At 38.3% G+C, this 16,914-nt stretch overlaps 2 pseudogenes; one reads left to right on the top strand and one right to left on the bottom strand.

Annotated features, from left to right (window-relative positions):
• Positions 1-10,997: 10,997 nt before the first annotated feature.
• LOC102477616 (T-complex protein 1 subunit theta-like) lies at positions 10,998-12,867 on the top strand (annotated as a pseudogene).
• A 3,158-nt stretch (positions 12,868-16,025) lies between these two features.
• Positions 16,026-16,914, bottom strand: part of LOC106735057 (lupus La protein homolog pseudogene) — a 2,662-nt pseudogene continuing 1,773 nt past the window's right edge.

The raw sequence follows: 16,914 nt of genomic DNA, 5'->3' as shown, positions 1-16,914 counted from the left end.
TAAAAAAATCAGTGTTTTAGTGATTTTAAACAAAAAAGAAATAATTGGTGATGATACGTGACTTTTTTGGGGGGGAGGTTTTTGCTATGTGGTGTATGCGCTTGCCAGAAAGACAGAGAGACAGAAAGCGAGAAATCATCCCCCAGGGGGGATGGCCACACTGCAATCTCTTCTCCATTCTCCTCTCAGGACCTTGGGCACGCATGCACATGTGCCTGGCATGAGTTTAAGCCACCAGGTCCATGACTCGAACTGCGGTCAACTACATGGGAGTCCAGAGACATAGCCATTACACCAACTGCTGACCCCAATATGTGACTATTATTAGCATATATTATATTGTAATATATTACATAGAGAAATGTTCTTGTAACATAAGTAAAGAACTAACAGATTGTTTCAAGAATAGGTAAATTAATAGTTAAATTATCATATCTTGACCAGAACAATCATAGAGTAGACTAGGCCAAGAAGGTTTATTAACTGAGTTTCATCATTGTCACTCACCGTAATTTGGGAGAAATTATAAATTAGCACGGAAAGTAAAATAATAATTTATAATCATAACTAACTTTTGTAGAGCTCATATAATGGACCAGACACTCTCCCCAAGCTCTTTACAATAACAACTTTTTTTTTTTGAGAGGTATTTTTGCTATAGGGTGGCATGCACTTTCCAGACAGACAGAGAGAGACAGAGAGACAGAAAGAGAGAAATCACCCCCCCAGGGGGAATGGCCATGCCACAATCCCTTCTCCTCCATTCTCTTGGGATCTCGGGCACTCGCCCACATGCACCTGGCATCAGCTTAAGCCGCCAAGTTCAGAACTCGAACCACTATTGACTACATGGGAGTCCAGCAACATAGCCATTATGCCAACAGCTGGCCCCTACAATAACAATTTTACAATAAGCTCTGGTCCATGAGCACATGTTCACTGCAAGGAGATTGGAATCCTCTTCCTCCTCTTGAGCTATCATGGATAAACACTGAAAAATACTGTCACCAATTTTCCCCTTCCTAAACACTGCAAGGACCACTTATCCCAAACACGCTTCCACTTCCAAGATTATATATATATTTTTCTACATTACTTGCATTTTTTTGTGCTTGTTTCCCTGGCACCTCTGTCTCTTAGTAAACTCTCTCTCCTCCAGATCAGAGTGTAGGATGGATTATTTCTAGGAAAAGCTTCTCCAAATAAACTGATTCCTCCCACTATGTATTCATTACGGTGTCTTGTTCTTGTATCTTAAAGCACTTTTGGAACCTGAACCTCACAATCTATAATTGCCTAAACTTTCTAAATGCAAGTGGAGTGGGGGAGGGGCAATAATTGTGAAATAAAAAGCAAAAGAAAGATTTTTCTACTATCAGTCAACTAGTGAAGAGTACTTAGTTGCCCATGGTCTTACACACAAAACACCTACTGTAGGTAAGCTAAATGCTTCAACTACAATTGGACAGACTATGGGGAAGTAAACACCAGTTTGAGCCAAGCTATTATATATGTCTTTAATGACAGAAATCACTTCTGAATTATTTTTTGTATCTCGGAATTGCCTATCATGAGTGAACCATACTCTCTAGACATTTAATAAAAGTTAAATAAATCAATAAAAATGTTTTCCTAACAAATCATAGATTAGTAGAAGCGAGATGATAGAAAATTCAAATGTGAGCAATTCATTTATTTTAACAGTTTGAATTAAAGTGTCTCATGACAAATGAAAGTATAGGCTAAATTTGAGCAGAATTTTTCATTTTTATAGATTTAATTTATTCATTTATATGACCAACATAATGAATAACTTTAATAATAATACAAGAATATTTAATTACTAAGTCTGTAATCAGGTATCCTCTCAACTAAAGGAAAAATTGCACGCATTCTTTTCCCTCTTCCCTTCTGCTTTCCCTATTATCACCTCATTTCAGTGAATGATGAGTGTGGGTTAAATGATGGCCCCAAACAGACATTCTCATATGTTAAAGTTCAAATCCCTGGGAACTGTGACTATTGCCTCATTGGGAAAGAGAACATTGCAAATGTAATTAAGGGTAAGATTCTTCTGATAAAATTATCCTTGATTACTCCTGTTGGCCCTTAATTCAAAGACAAATGTCTTAAAGAGACAGAAGAGCAGGAGGGAACATGACCAAAGAGACAGAAACAAGAGTGATGTCCTAAGGAATGCCAGTAAATGTCAACAACCACCAGACATTGAAAGAGACAGAGAATGAATTCTCCTTGAGAACCTCCAGAGGAAGTAGTTTTGCCAATGTCTTGACTTTGGATGTCTAGTCTTCAGAACTGGGACAAAATACATTTCTGTCTTTTTTATTTTTCATTTTTTAAAATTTTCTGCTATAGGGCATGTGTGCTCTCTAGAGAGAGAGCAAAGTAAGAAAGCACCAGCTGAGGGGATGGTCATACTGCAATCCCTTCTGTCCCATTATCCTCTTGTAATTTTGAACTAGCACACACACATGCTCAGTGTGTTATTCAAGCCACCAGGTCCAGGACTCAAACTGCACAGTTGGCCATATAGGATCCAGTTACCTTAATCACTATGTCACTGGCTGGCCCATTTATTTATTTTTAATTTGCCAGAGGGCTCATCACTTGCCAGACAGAGACCAGGGGTTGGGAGAGAGAAGAGGAGGAAAAAATCATCCCCCACAGGGAATGGTCATGTCACAATTCCTTCTCCATCTCCAGTTCCTTCAGGATTTGGGACATGCACACACATGCAACCTGATGTGTTTCTTAAGCTGCCAGGTCTAGGATTTGAACCGTGTGGTCAGCTAGGTTGGAACCATGCAGATCCAGCCACCTTAACCACCATGCCACAGACTGGTCCCATTTCTGTCATTTATGTCACTCAGTTTGTGGTAACTTGTTACAAAACACCTAAAACCTAATACAAATGGCCACACCTTCCTTCCCCTGGAATCATCCTTGACCTTCATCTTTCTTTCATCAACTGTCTATCCAAGAGCACTGCATCTGGCTACATGTCACCATTTCCATTGCTCCCACTGGGCCAAGCTGCCATCCTAGAGTAGCCTCTTAAAGAGTCTAATCTGAGTCCATCCAGCCCCTCCACAGGCTATTCACAACACCAGACAGAGTGAATATTTTATTAATAAAAGTTTATTAATATGATTCCAGTCATTTCATGTCACAACACTGCATGTCTCCCCATTTCACCCAGAATAAAAGCTGAAATCTCCTCATTGGCCTATACAGACTCCAGTCACCTTTCAACCTCATTTTCTACTACCCTGCATTGTTCTGCTTCAGCCCTTTGTCTCTGCACCCCTCTCTCCTTTTGCTCCAAGCATGGTCCCACCTCCAGGCCTTTGCACTGGCAGTTCTCTTTGTTGGAAAAGTTGTTTCCTCAGGCACCTGCAAGGTCCATTCCATCACTTTCTTTAAGTAGTATTCAAATGTCACCTTCTCGGAATATAAAATAAACAACTAAGAGAATAAATTTTAAATCACTATGTTTTATATTTATCAGGAACATTTATTTGTAATTATTCTGTTTCCCCTGTTATTGTCCTTCAGAACCATTTGACATGGTCTTGGTGTCCTATGAATATTTTCTTACTTATAATAATTTGATTCCTTTATAATGCCTCATATGTTAAACTCGTGATTGCTTAATGACCTTGAATGTTTTGGAAATATACAGCAATGTTTTATATTTTCTGAAGTAGTATGCTCTGCCTTGCCCATGTAATTAATTAGTTTTAAGCTGTAACATAAGTGAAGTAGTCTTTGCTTTATGATCAGGGGACAGTTGTATAACTCTTTATTATTTTTCAAAGTTACAAACTGCTGTCAGAAGCATGAACGCTGATTAGTTAATGAATAATGTAAGAGTGTGGTTAGAATTACAGAAAGTTAGCTTCGAAAATGAGCAAACCTATCAAAGAAAAAGCTATTTCTCCAATATGGTCAGGATGGTAGCAGGTATATTATCACTACAGGAAGCAAATTTGACTGTCAGGTTGATGAAGAATAATTACAATTGTCAGGCAGAGAAATGATGAGATTGTGGGAAATTGAGCATCCCAAAATTCTCATGAAAGTGTTGACTTCATGTTATAGTCCCCAAACTCATTTTAATGCTATAAGATCCAACTCACTTTTCCAGAAGTTATTGTTGCCAGTCTTTATTCTGCCAATAGTGAGATAGTCCAATGTGATTTTTGTGTTTGTTTGTTTTATTTGTTTGAGAATTCATTATCACATTGTCAGATTTCTAGGTCATTGCTCAGAGAGGCAATTTCAGTAGTGTTTTAAATCACCCATGTGATAAACCTTTTCTTTGGAAAGATCTCTGTCCCAATCATCCAAAATAATTTCATAATCTCTCTTGGTTTGAGAGTTTATAGATTTGAGGTCCACATCATTCTTTTCTTGGCTAAGATAATACATTTTCCCAAGCTAAAAAGAACTTTCTCCAACTATGTTAAATGCCAAATTGTGACATTCTACCAAGTGTCAGTTTCAACAGATTAAATACTTTCTTCAAAAATCTCAGGCAGGTCAAAAGCTTCTGCAAGTTAGGCACTGTGTGTATCCTTATTTTGCTAGGCACATGGCTTGTGCTGTGGTGTTCACAGTGGTGCAGCACTTCCTTTGAAGTTAGCGTGCTACACGTCTCTAGAGACACTGGGCTCAGATAAGTTCCTCAGGGTGATACAAGAGACAGACCTGGTATAATTTATATCATAGCCACGGCATTACCAGTTCACACTGTAATTTTGCCAGATCTTATAAACTAAGCAGGCTTGGCCCTAGTCATTAGAGAGATGGGAAACCTCCAGGGTAAACCCAATTGCTGTAGAAACTATCATTAAAATTATTATTGAATATCCATCTGGTGCCAAAAATACATCCAACTCATTGTAGTCATTTGGGTCTGCAGCAAGACAATGCTTCTGCACTTCACAAGGGACACATGAACTCCTTGGCAATTTTAACTCAAGGAAATGCTGAAATGGAAAAGTATTTGTCCCAAAAGGCACTCAGGCCACATCATCCTGCCCCCTCTGATTCTGGACCACTTCCAGTTCAGCATCCTTTATCATCCCCTTCTGTAGCCAAGACACTGAAGGGAGGCCCAAATGTAATTTAATCATATTTGGCCAATTTCATGAGTAAAACACTTCTCAAACCTACCTCCCCTTTCTTCAAGCCAAATACCACAGCCTTCATTCATTTCTTCCTACACTTGACCTGGACTAACACAAGAGCTTCCTAAATGACCTAATTCCTGTCTACCCACCTTCTGACACCAGACATATTCCCTTACATACAACCTCCACTTAGCAGACAGGGTGATCTACCTGAAACACACATCTGATAATTTCATGTATGAGTTTTGAACAGGTTTTTGTTGGTTTTTTGTTTTTGTTTTTGTTTTTAGGGGGGGTGAGAGTTTCTTTTGTTTTTTTGTTTTTTGTTTTCTTGTTTTGTTTTGTTTTGTTTGTTTTGCTATAGGGCATGTGTGCTCTCATCAGAAAGACAGAGAAAGACAGAAAGCAAGAAATCACCCCACAGGGGGGATGGCCATGACACAATACCTTCTCCATTCTCCTCTCAGGATCTTAGGCACACATGCACACACACCCGGCGTGAGTGGGTCAGTCTGAGTACCTCCCCTTTCTTCAAGCCAAATACCACAGCCTTCATTCATTTCTTCCTACACTTGACCTGGACTAACACAAGAGCTTCCTAAATGACCTAATTCCTGTCTACCCACCTTCTGACACCAGACATATTCCCTTACATACAACCTCCACTTAGCAGACAGGGTGATCTACCTGAAACACACATCTGATAATTTCATGTATGAGTTTTGAACAGGTTTTTGTTGGTTTTTTGTTTTTGTTTTTGTTTTTAGGGGGGGTGAGAGTTTCTTTTGTTTTTTTGTTTTTTGTTTTCTTGTTTTGTTTTGTTTTGTTTGTTTTGCTATAGGGCATGTGTGCTCTCATCAGAAAGACAGAGAAAGACAGAAAGCAAGAAATCACCCCACAGGGGGGATGGCCATGACACAATACCTTCTCCATTCTCCTCTCAGGATCTTAGGCACACATGCACACACACCCGGCGTGAGTTTAAGCCACCGGTTCTGGGACACGAACCATGGTCTACTACATGGGAATCCAGCAACATAACCATTACACCATCTGCTGGCCTCTAAGTTTTGAACAGTTTTAAATTTATTCATTGATTCATTCATTTAATTCATTTAACAAATCCTCAGTGCATCAGCAAACAAAGAAAACATACCCTCATCTTATTGGAGTCTATGTTCCTGTGGGTAAGACAGGAAATAAGCAGATAAAAATTATTAGATAGATACAGATAGACAGATAGATAGATAGATAGACAGATAGAGATAGACAGAGATAGATATCTATGTAGATAAAGTATTTTGTAGAAAATAAGATAGTGATGTGGGACAAATTAGATATAGATATGTAGATATAGAAGCAAAATGATAGAGTGATGGGGTAGGGGACAAATTTCAGAAAGAACAGTCAGAATAGTCAGGAGAGTCTGTTCTCAGCATAAGGGAATGAGGGAAGAAAAGTCAGCTGTGAGGGCTGGGGAAGAGGAAGTGTAGAAGCCAATTTAAGTAAAGCCTTAACTTTCAGGCCTTGGTAAATACATGGATTTTATTCTACATGTAAAGAAGCCATTAGAGGTTTGAAAACTGGGGGATGTCATTATCTAATCTGTGTTTTAGGAGAAACAGTCTTGCTTTTATGCAGAGGGCAAACTTTAGAGGGGTAGAAATGAAAGCCAGGAGATCTGATTCCCACGCTAACTGTGAAGCCATTGCCCTGAGCCAGGTAGAGGTGCTGATAGCTTCCCTTCCGCTAGTCTGGTGGAGGTGCTCAGATGTGGGATATCTGGCCAAGGGGATTTGCCAAAAGATTTGAATATGGGCATGAAAGAAAGCAAAGAATGAAGGATTCAGCATTCCCTAAAGAATAAAATGTAAGCCTGGCATTCAAGTCTTCCTGATATGACTTCTGCTTCTTTCTTTGTCCTCATCTCACACTATTCCATTCCTGAAATATTTCCCTCCAGTAGTTCTGAATTCTGAAGGTTCTCTACCCATGTCACTTGTTTGATGTTTCTGTGACATTTCTCAAATTGTTCTTTTTCGCATGGATTTCTGTTTCCATGCAAGACTCAGCCCAGGTGTCATTTCTTCTGGAAGACTTTTCTAGACCCCAGGTTAAACTAACTATTCTTCTTTTATGCTTCCTCAGCAGCAGCAGAGCTAAGAGCCTTAGAACTAATTGTGTTATATTGAAACTCTAGCTTCTGTCTCTTTCTCCCACTAGGCTGTCCTCCACAAAAGGAGGGATCTTGCATGCTTTGTCTATATTCCTAGTGCTCAAAGCTTACACACGGCAAAGGCTCCAAAAATGCTTGTTCATTTGAAGTGAACCTCCCAGGAACTCTTTACATCATTAGGTCAGCCTGAACATAGGCCAGAGGGAATGGTCTCATCAAAGGAAAATGGAGAGTGCAGCCTTCCCAGATAAAAACCTTGCACAGGAGGATGTGCTGACCACATGAACCACCGGCTCTTATGGAGTGTTCAGGGCCGGTGGCCAAAGCTTACCAACTTCCAAACATCTCTGGAGGTGACAAAGACAGGGATCAAGAAATAATGGATTAGGGTGAAAGGGAGAAAGAACACACTTACCTACTCTCTTTTGCACATGGGAGTAATAGGCACCTAGGAAAATACAGTCAGTCACTTGCTGCCTGTTACCTCCACTGTGTCCCAACACCAGCCCATGCTGCTTTTCCCAGGCAGGTTTAGTAGACAATGTCAAGAGAGTCAGTCTGCAAATTGCAGGTACAGAGCAGTGTTCAGGGGATCTATAATCACGTTACATAAAGTGGGGTTTATATAAAGTTGACAGAATGTGCTGATGTGAGCCATTTACAGTTCAATTGTAACAGAGCAGTCTGGCAAGCAGCTAGTTTTATCTGGGATATGATGTACTTTGGATTCTGCTATCAAGTCAGATTTAGAATAACAATCTGAAGGGAGTGCCATCCCTCCTTTAAAAGAAAAAAAAAAAATCCTGCCTTTTCTTCCCTGGATCCAGGAAAACAAAAGAAGCTGGAACAGTTTGCATAATTCCAGCAAACTTTTTATTACTTTTTACAGAAATGCAAATCATCTAAAATATTTTTTCAAGAGAAACATATACAATGCACAAAACTTGATTTAACACGGTAGATAACAAACTCTTTTTTAAGGAAATATGTTTCCTAAAGCTTAAAAAACTTACCAGATAAATTAATCAGATCTTTTGATCAGAGTTTTCAGCATAACTTTACAATGTACCAATAAACTTACAGCCAGTAAAAAGTCTATGAAAAAAGACACTCTCATTTATATATGTTACAGGTATATAAAAACACTGAACTATTAAATCTAGTATTATATTATCATCTGATTTTATTTTCAGACACATTCTCAAATATTTGTTTCAAATATTTTCCCCAATTTTTAAGTCCTTCTGGTTATTTTTAATGGTTTATTTTACTATGCTGAATTTTTTTTTTGAGAGGTTTTTGCTATAGGGCGCGTACACTCACCAGACACACAGAGAGAGACAGAGAGACAGAAAGTGAGAAATCACCCCCCCAGGGGGGATGGCCATGCCGCAATCCCTTCTCCATTCTCCTCTCGGGATCTTGGGCACGCACGCACACACACCTGGCATGAGCTTAAGCCACCGGATCGAGGACTCAAACCACGGTCGACGACGTGGGAGTCCAGCAACATAGCCATTATGCTAACTGCTGGTCCCACTATGCTGAAATTTTTATAGTTCAATATTTTAATATTTTTCATTAGTGTGTGTGTATAAATGTGTGTCTGTATGATGGGAAAGTTTTTTCCATCACAAGTGCATTTAATACTAACCATCTTTGTTTATTCCTTGTAATTCTATGGTTTAATTTTTTTATCCTAAACACTTAATCCACTTGGATTTTATATTTACATAGTGATTGAAGTTAATATTAAGCTCTTTTTTTTTCTGAGTGACCAACCAGTTTCCTGAACACTATTAGTTAAATAATCCATTGTTTTCACACTATCACCTCTCTAATGTATTTTATTCCCCTATTTATATGACTCTCCTTTGGTCTCTCTGCTGTATGTTACCCTTCTGTTTATTTCTGTGCTACTAGAATCATATGTCTTTACATAGCTCTCATCACCTTTCTTTTGCAGAATTTTATTGTTTATTACATTCATTGGTTATTTTTCAAAATATTGTTGGCTATATTTATGATCCAAGATTATCTTTAAAATCATTTAGTTGGTTTTCCTTTTTAAAATTTCACTTAGGGTTTGGATTAGGATTCCCATTCACATGTAGGCTGAACTTGAGGTAGCTGCCATCTTCATATGTAGTAAGTCTTTAGCCAAGAAAAGGTGTCCTCCCATTTCTTGTCTTCTTTTATGCCTCTTGGTACATTTTATCACTTTCTACATAGGACATGTATATTTCTTGTTTGGTTTAATCACTCAGTATTTTGGATGTTTGCAATTTAGAAATGGTAATTTGGTCACACTGTACAAAGTGAGATTCAAAAAGGATCATAGCCCCCAACTTTCAGTTGGCACACTTTGCTAATGTATCATTAATTTTCATTCTAGCTTATCCCGAAAAAAAAGTGTTCTCACTGAGGTTCTTTAGTCATAACCTTTGGAAACTTATCATGTGTATCTGCCTGATGTGTTCTAAACACTCTCAATATTTCAACAGATTCTCACATTGTGAACTCAGCCTTGCCAAAGTTAAATTAAACAAAACAACAAAAACAAAGACACTAGTCCCTCCAGACTCCCTTGTAGCTATAGTGCAAGCATCAGCTAAATACATCCATCAAGACTCAAGAAGTGAAAACAAGGGGAAGGTGGCAACAGGATTAGTGGCCACATGGGGAGATTGATCTTCTGGCAAACATGGTAATGGAGGCATATGATTATTCGGTAGGTGTGGATACCCATCTTCTGGCATGTGGCACCACACACAGTCAGTGGTGGAGGGCTACAGTGGTGCCTCAGTAGTAACAACCCTGCAGTATGGTGGAGCAGAGCTCTAGACTGTATTGCTAAAGGCAGTGCTGCATTCAGTCCTGGAGAGAGTCTGTGAGTTACCTGAGATACTCTATTAAATCTCTTTTTCTTCAAATGTTCCAGAGTGAATTCTATGGCTTGCAACTAAAAACCCTGACCAGTTCATACATAAAAGGTGGAAATCCACTTACTATACTCTAAAGAAAAAGAGCTATAAGGGAAAGTGGGTTATTTTGTCACTGCTTATCTTTCTACTCTCTAGGCATTTTTTTAATTATGGCCTCTACCATGCCTCTGGCTAGTAAACAAAGTTTCCTGTTTGAATTCCTCAAGGGCTGACAAACTTGGCTCCCTGGTGTGAAGAGCAAACACACTTTTATAACCCAGGACTTTGATCCCACAGTTGTTTAATTAATCAAGTTTATAGGGGGAAAAGTGTACATTTGTTCATTTTTTTTCATATCTGTTCATATTGACCACCAATATGTCTAGCAATGAAAGTACTGGCATGCTTGAATATGTAAATTGAGTATTTATACACAATATTTAACCATAAATAAAACAATGAAGACACATATTATTGCTAAATTACATACTACATACCATGGTCTCAACTACACAGCTCAAAACCAGTAACTCTACATATTTTAGTACGTTTCCGAACCACCTTAATAAGCTAAAAGAGATCATGTTTCCAGAATCAAATGGGACTAAGATTATTGTTTCGGTTATTGGCTTCCTATGACTGAACATCAGCTGAAGATTAAAAACAAAACAAAACAAAATCTCTTTAAGAGTGCTAGGTAGCTTCTGAGCGAGCTTGTGAATGGTGCGTTGTAGGCCGGTCATGGTGCTTCACATCCTCGAGGCTCCAGGCTTTGCCCAGATGCTCAAGGAGCAAAACACTTTTCAGGATTAGAAGATGCTGTGTATAGAAACATACAGGCTTGTAAGAGTCTGCACAGACCACTCAGACAGCATATGGACCAAATGGAATGAACAAAACGGTTATCAACCACCTGGAGAAGTTATTTGTCACAAATGATGCGGTGACTATTTTAAGAGGGTTAGAAATATAGCAAACTGCTGCAAAATTACCATAATGGCCTCTCACATACAAGAGCAAGAGGTTAAAGATGGTACAAACTTTGTTCTTGTAGTCTCTGGAACTCTGCTGGAATTAGCTGAAGAACTTCTAAGAATTGGCCTGTCAGTTTCAAAGGTCATAGAAGGTTATGAAATAGCCTACAGAAAAGCCCAAGAGATTCTTCCTGATTTGGTATGTTGTTCAGCAAAAAACTTCTGAGATGTCGAAGAAATATTGTCTCTACTTCATACCTCCATAATGAGTAAACAGTATGGTAATGAGCCTTTCTGTGCAAGCTCATTGCTCAGGCATGTGTATCTATTTTTCCTGATTCCGACCAATTCAATGTTGATAATATCTGAATTTGTAAAAATCTGGGCTCTGGTATCTAGTCTTCTTCAGTATAACATGGCATGTTTTTTAAGAAGGAAACCGAAGGTGATGTAACATCTGTCAAAGATGCAAAAATAGCAGTGTACTCTTGTCCTTTTGATGGCATGATAGCAGAAACTAAGAGAACAGTATTGATATTTAAAAAAACTGCTGAAGAATTGATTAATTTTAGTAAGGGGGAAGAAAATCTCATGGATTCACAAGTAAAAGCTATAGCTGATACTGCTACAAATGTCATAGTAACAGGCGGCAAAGTGGCAGACATGGCTCTTCATTATGTAAACAAATACAACATCATGTTGGTGAGTCTAAATTCAAAATGGGATCTCAGAAGACCGTGTAAGACAGTTGGTGCTACAGCCCTCCCTAGATTGACTCCTCCTGTCCTTGAATAACTGGGACAATGTGACAGCATTTATCTCTCAGAAATTGGAGATATACTGGTGGTGGTTTTTAAGCATGTAAAGGAAGATGGTGCAATTTCTACCGTAGTAATTTGAGGCTCCTCAAATGATCTGTGGATAATATAGAAAGGTCCATGGATGATGGTGTTAATGAGCTTTCAAAGTTCTCACAATGGGGACCAGCAGTTAGTGTAATGGCTATGTTGCTGAACTCCCATGTAGCCGACCGCGGTTCAAGTCCCAGAGCCGGTGGCTTAAACTCACGCCAGGCGTGTGTGTGTGTGCATGCCCAAGATACGAGAGGAGAATGGAGGAGAAGGGATTGCGACGTGGCCATCCCCCCCGGGGGGTGATTTCTCTCTTTCTATTTCTCTGTCCCTGTCTTTCTGGCGAGCGCATGCACCCCATAGCAAAAACCTCTCAAAAAATAAAAAAGAAAGAAAGACAAAGAATGTAAGAAAGAGAGAGAGAGAGAGAGAAAGAAAAAGAAAGAAGCTTGCTGAGGTATTTGAAGCTATTCCCTGGGCCTTGGCAGAAAACTCTGGAGTTAAAGCCAATGAAATAATCTCTAAACATTATGCAGTACATCAAGAAGGAAATAAGACTATTGGATTAGATACTGAGGCTGAAGTTCCTGTTGTAAAGGACAGGTTTAAAGCTGGTATTCTAGATACCTAGGAAAATACTGGGCTATCAAACTAGCTACTAACACTGCAGTCACGGTACTTAGAGTGCATCAGATCATCATGGCAAAACCAGCTGGTGGGCCCAAGCCTCCAAATGGGAAGAAAGATTGGGATGATGACCAAAATGATTGAATGGCTTAATTTCTAGTGTAGGTGAAGGCTATATTTGTAGCAGTACCCTAGGAATTGCCTGATGTTTTCTTATTCTTAAATTAAGTGTTCTGCATTTGTATCCTTAGATCGATGATATAATAAATGTGCTATTACTGTCTATAAGTAAATAAATAAATAAATAAAGTGCTAGGTATAAAATATGAAAATATGAAGCTAAATATGGTTTTCATTTTCTTCTCCCCTCATTTCATACTCATGGTTGACCCCCTTGCCTTTTTTAATCTTATTTCCTCAACTAGATGGTGAAATATCTGTTCTGTTCTTTCTTAGCAAAATTCAAAGACACCTAAGGCATCTTTTCTATTTGCCTTAACCAATACTAAGATCATCCTTTCTCATTCCCTCATAAGTATACCTCATTTTCTTCTCAAGGCATCTATTAGTTGTTAGAGAATTATTAACAGAGGATTAATACCCAGGATGTTCACACTCACCTCAGAAGCCATTTTATTTCTCTAGCTTCAAAAGCTTGCCTTTTACATACAAGGTGTGTAAGCAATATTTATTAAATGATACTTTGGTGTTGGACTATCACTGATCAGTTACTTAAATGTACATAAAAATGCATTGTCCCAAAAGGTTGATATATTTCAGTATTTTGAATACATCAGTGTTAATTTTGAGTTGGTAGAGATAACCATCATGTTTTGGTACTAAGAGATACACTTTTCAATAAAGTTATTGAAATGCAAAAAAAAAAACACAAACAAACAAAAATGCATTGTAACTGAATTTCAAGTCCCAACGAACTTGGGGTGTTCTGTGACCCAAACAGCAAAGATAGTCTCAGTACATATTCTTTCCCTTTGAAGTTTATTCTTCTAATTTACTTTAGAACAAAGAGGACAAAAGTAAATTCATCTTTATTCAAAAATTACCTTAACCTTTTTAAAAATTTTATGACTGATTATTATATAAGCAACTATATGAACAAGAAATAGCACATTCAGGTGAAGTCATCAATAGAGACCATCTAACAAAGATTGACCAGTAGGAGTCAGTAGAATGATCTTCACTGTTTCATACATTATAGTCAGTATTTCTAGACTCCATATTACAATAGAATTATGTATAAACATCTCTGTTCAACAGAAAAGTCCGACTTCTTTTTTTCTTCCCTAATAGATCCACTGTCCAGACGTCCTCTCTCCTTATGAAGACATGGCTAAAATGGATTTTTAAACACTAATTTCTTTGGTCCTAAGCTTATCCAATTGCCCTTCTGAAAAATAAGCCACATTTGGGTACCTGTTCCAAATTTTCTCTTTTTTTGCACTAATTCATTTTTATCCTACTGTCCTTCCCTTTTAAATAATAATTGAAAAATAAATATTAATAGCAATTGGGAAACCAAGAAAGATTTTACCCCAAAAAACTTGAGACTTTAAGAAAAACTGAAAACTAGGAGAGTAGTGGCTTTTAGAAGTAGTTTCTAGAAAACATTTATTTATTGCCTCAGACTAATCATGTTGCTTGGAATGATTGGCTTACAAATAAAAACAATTAAGAAACATTTTTTTCATGTTAAAAAAAACAGATGGGTACTTGTTTTCTAATAAAATTAAAAGGATGACAGAATGAAAAAAAGGAAGAGAAGCTCTCCAAAACCTAAACAATTTTAATTGCTTTTTATTTTTAAAGAATATGAAAGGTCTTTTATTATCCTTTTATACACTGGGAATTTATCTCCTAAGCTTCAACTACATTGGACAGGAATCTGATAGTTTAATGCCTATAAATCACGTTGAAAAAGAGGGCAAATCACTTTTAAATGATGTGCTTGCTGCCACTGGTACAAAACATTCTCAAGAAAATCAAGTCCATGGGGACCAGCAGTTGATGTAATGGCTATGTCACTGGATTCCCATGTAGTTGACTGCGGTTCGAGTCCCAGACCTGGTGGCTTGAACTCATGCTGGGTGCGTGTGCATGTGTGCTCAAGATCCCAAGAGGAGAATGGAGGAGAAGAGATTGCGGCTTGGCCATTTCCCCTGGGGGGTGATTTCTTGCTTTCTGTCTCTGTCTTTGTGGCGAGCACATGCGCCCTATAGCAAAAATCTCTCCAAGAAAAAAAAAATCAAGTCCATTATAGTTCAAAATACAAAAAAAAAAAAAAGTGACAGTGACTACTAGTCAGTGGCCACTTACAAAGCAGAGGCTTCTTTTACTCATAAAGTCTTCACGTTGTTGACTTCAGGCTGGGTGACCTATTTCTTTGCTATTTAAAATTTGTGTCAACTCTAGTGATCTCTTTACGTACCACACTTCAGATTAAGGTCACTGATTTTGCACAGAACAACATGAAGGGGGGGAAAAAAAAACAAGAACCAATTTCAATCAGTAACTAGGAGGAAAAAGGTCAGTCTGTTAACAATTATCTATCAAAGAACAACAAAGTGTGGAATACCGGAATAAATTTTGCATAGGGAAACAGAAACCAAAAGAATCATACCTTTGAGAACCCAACAGCTAACTGGAACAGACATCTAACAGAGAGAGAACAAATATGAAAACAATAACACAAAAAAACATAGGAGAAATGTTTGAACAGCCTACATTTTCCAAGTAAGACCCAAATCAAAGGTAAGTCTAACTCCATCTGAACTTTCGTGGGCAATTCCCCCCAACACATCTGGATCTTCACTGCTTTGCTTGAATGAATAGAGCGACCACAGGACAAAAAAGCAAAGGAAAACAGATGTAACCCATATCTCTCCATCTTTCATCATGCAGTTGTATGAACTATCCAAATTTACCTACATATAGGTGTGAATTCAAAGGGTTTAATAAAACTTTTTTTGGTTCTTTTATATAGTGTACATTTTATTAGTTTGTGCTAATACATACTCATATTACAAAAGCAATTTAGCAGAAGAGTCTTCCTGTTGATATTTGAATCATCTGAATAACACAAACAGAACTATGCATTTTTTAAAAATTCTCATGAGCGTAACAAAACAAAACGAAAAGACTAGTTAAACAACAAAAAGATGTTCTGTTCTTACAGGTGGACGTTGCAGCGGACCTAATTCGGTTTTCTTTTTAAAAGGCTTCAAAGACGCAAGGCAGCTTAAACCTAAATAAAATGAATAAAAAAATGTGTTCACTAAACTCCTGGTCTCCACCCCACTTTATTTTTTCTGTTGTTTTGATGCAGGTTCTTTCGTGGCTGTTTCTTCTCTTGCTCTTTTCACTGGTCAAGGTGGCTCATACTCATCAAATCATCATCACTATCCAATTGGGTTTTCTCGCCCTGAAACTGTACTTTTCCTTCAGCACACCCAGGCTCAGCAGCCTTTTTTCCTTTTCCTTTAAATTTGTGACCTTGTGACTTCCATTTGTTTAGGGATTCTCGCTGATCTTCTCTGATTTTTTTTCCGTGGTGTTTTTTCTACCTCTCCTTCTAGTACTTCCCAAGTGACTGCTTTGTTCCTTAATTGTCGGTTACTGTTATTTGCATCTTTGGCTTTTTCTAGGGTTTTCTTGGCTTTTTTCTTTAAATAGAATTGTGTCCCCTTTCGCTCCTCTGATAAAGTCTATCCATTTTATTTCACCATGATTTGAGAAAAGGATGTGCAAATCTTCTCTACAGGTCTGATCATCTAAGTCACCTGGATATTTCAGCAAGCATCTTACCTTTTCTTCTAGAGATTTCATTTCGGGGCCAGCAGTTAGCGTAATGGCTATGTCGCTAAACTCCCATGTAATTGACCGGGGTTCAAGTCCCGGACCCAGTAACTTAAACTCACGCCGAGCGCATGTGTGTGCATGCCCAACCAGAGAAGAGAATGGAGGAGAAGGGATTGTGGCATGACCATGCCCCCTGGGGGGTGATTTCTCACTTTCTGTCTCTCTGTCTCTCTCTGTCTTTCTGGCAAGCACACACACCCTGTAGCAAAAACCTCTTTAAAAAAAAAAAAAAGAGAGAGAGAGAGAGATTTTATTTCAGCATCTTCTGCTAACTTCTGTTTTTCTTCTTGCTCTCTTGAAAGCTGGGAGTGGTGGGGGGGGGGGGGGGGC

The sequence above is a fragment of the Tupaia chinensis genome, unplaced genomic scaffold, assembly GCF_000334495.1.
Source record: "Tupaia chinensis unplaced genomic scaffold, TupChi_1.0 Scaffold000037_3, whole genome shotgun sequence".
In the NCBI taxonomy this organism is placed as follows: Eukaryota; Metazoa; Chordata; class Mammalia; order Scandentia; family Tupaiidae; genus Tupaia; species Tupaia belangeri.
Note: the sequence above shows the minus strand (reverse complement) of the source record. Positions and strands in the feature narration are given on the sequence as shown.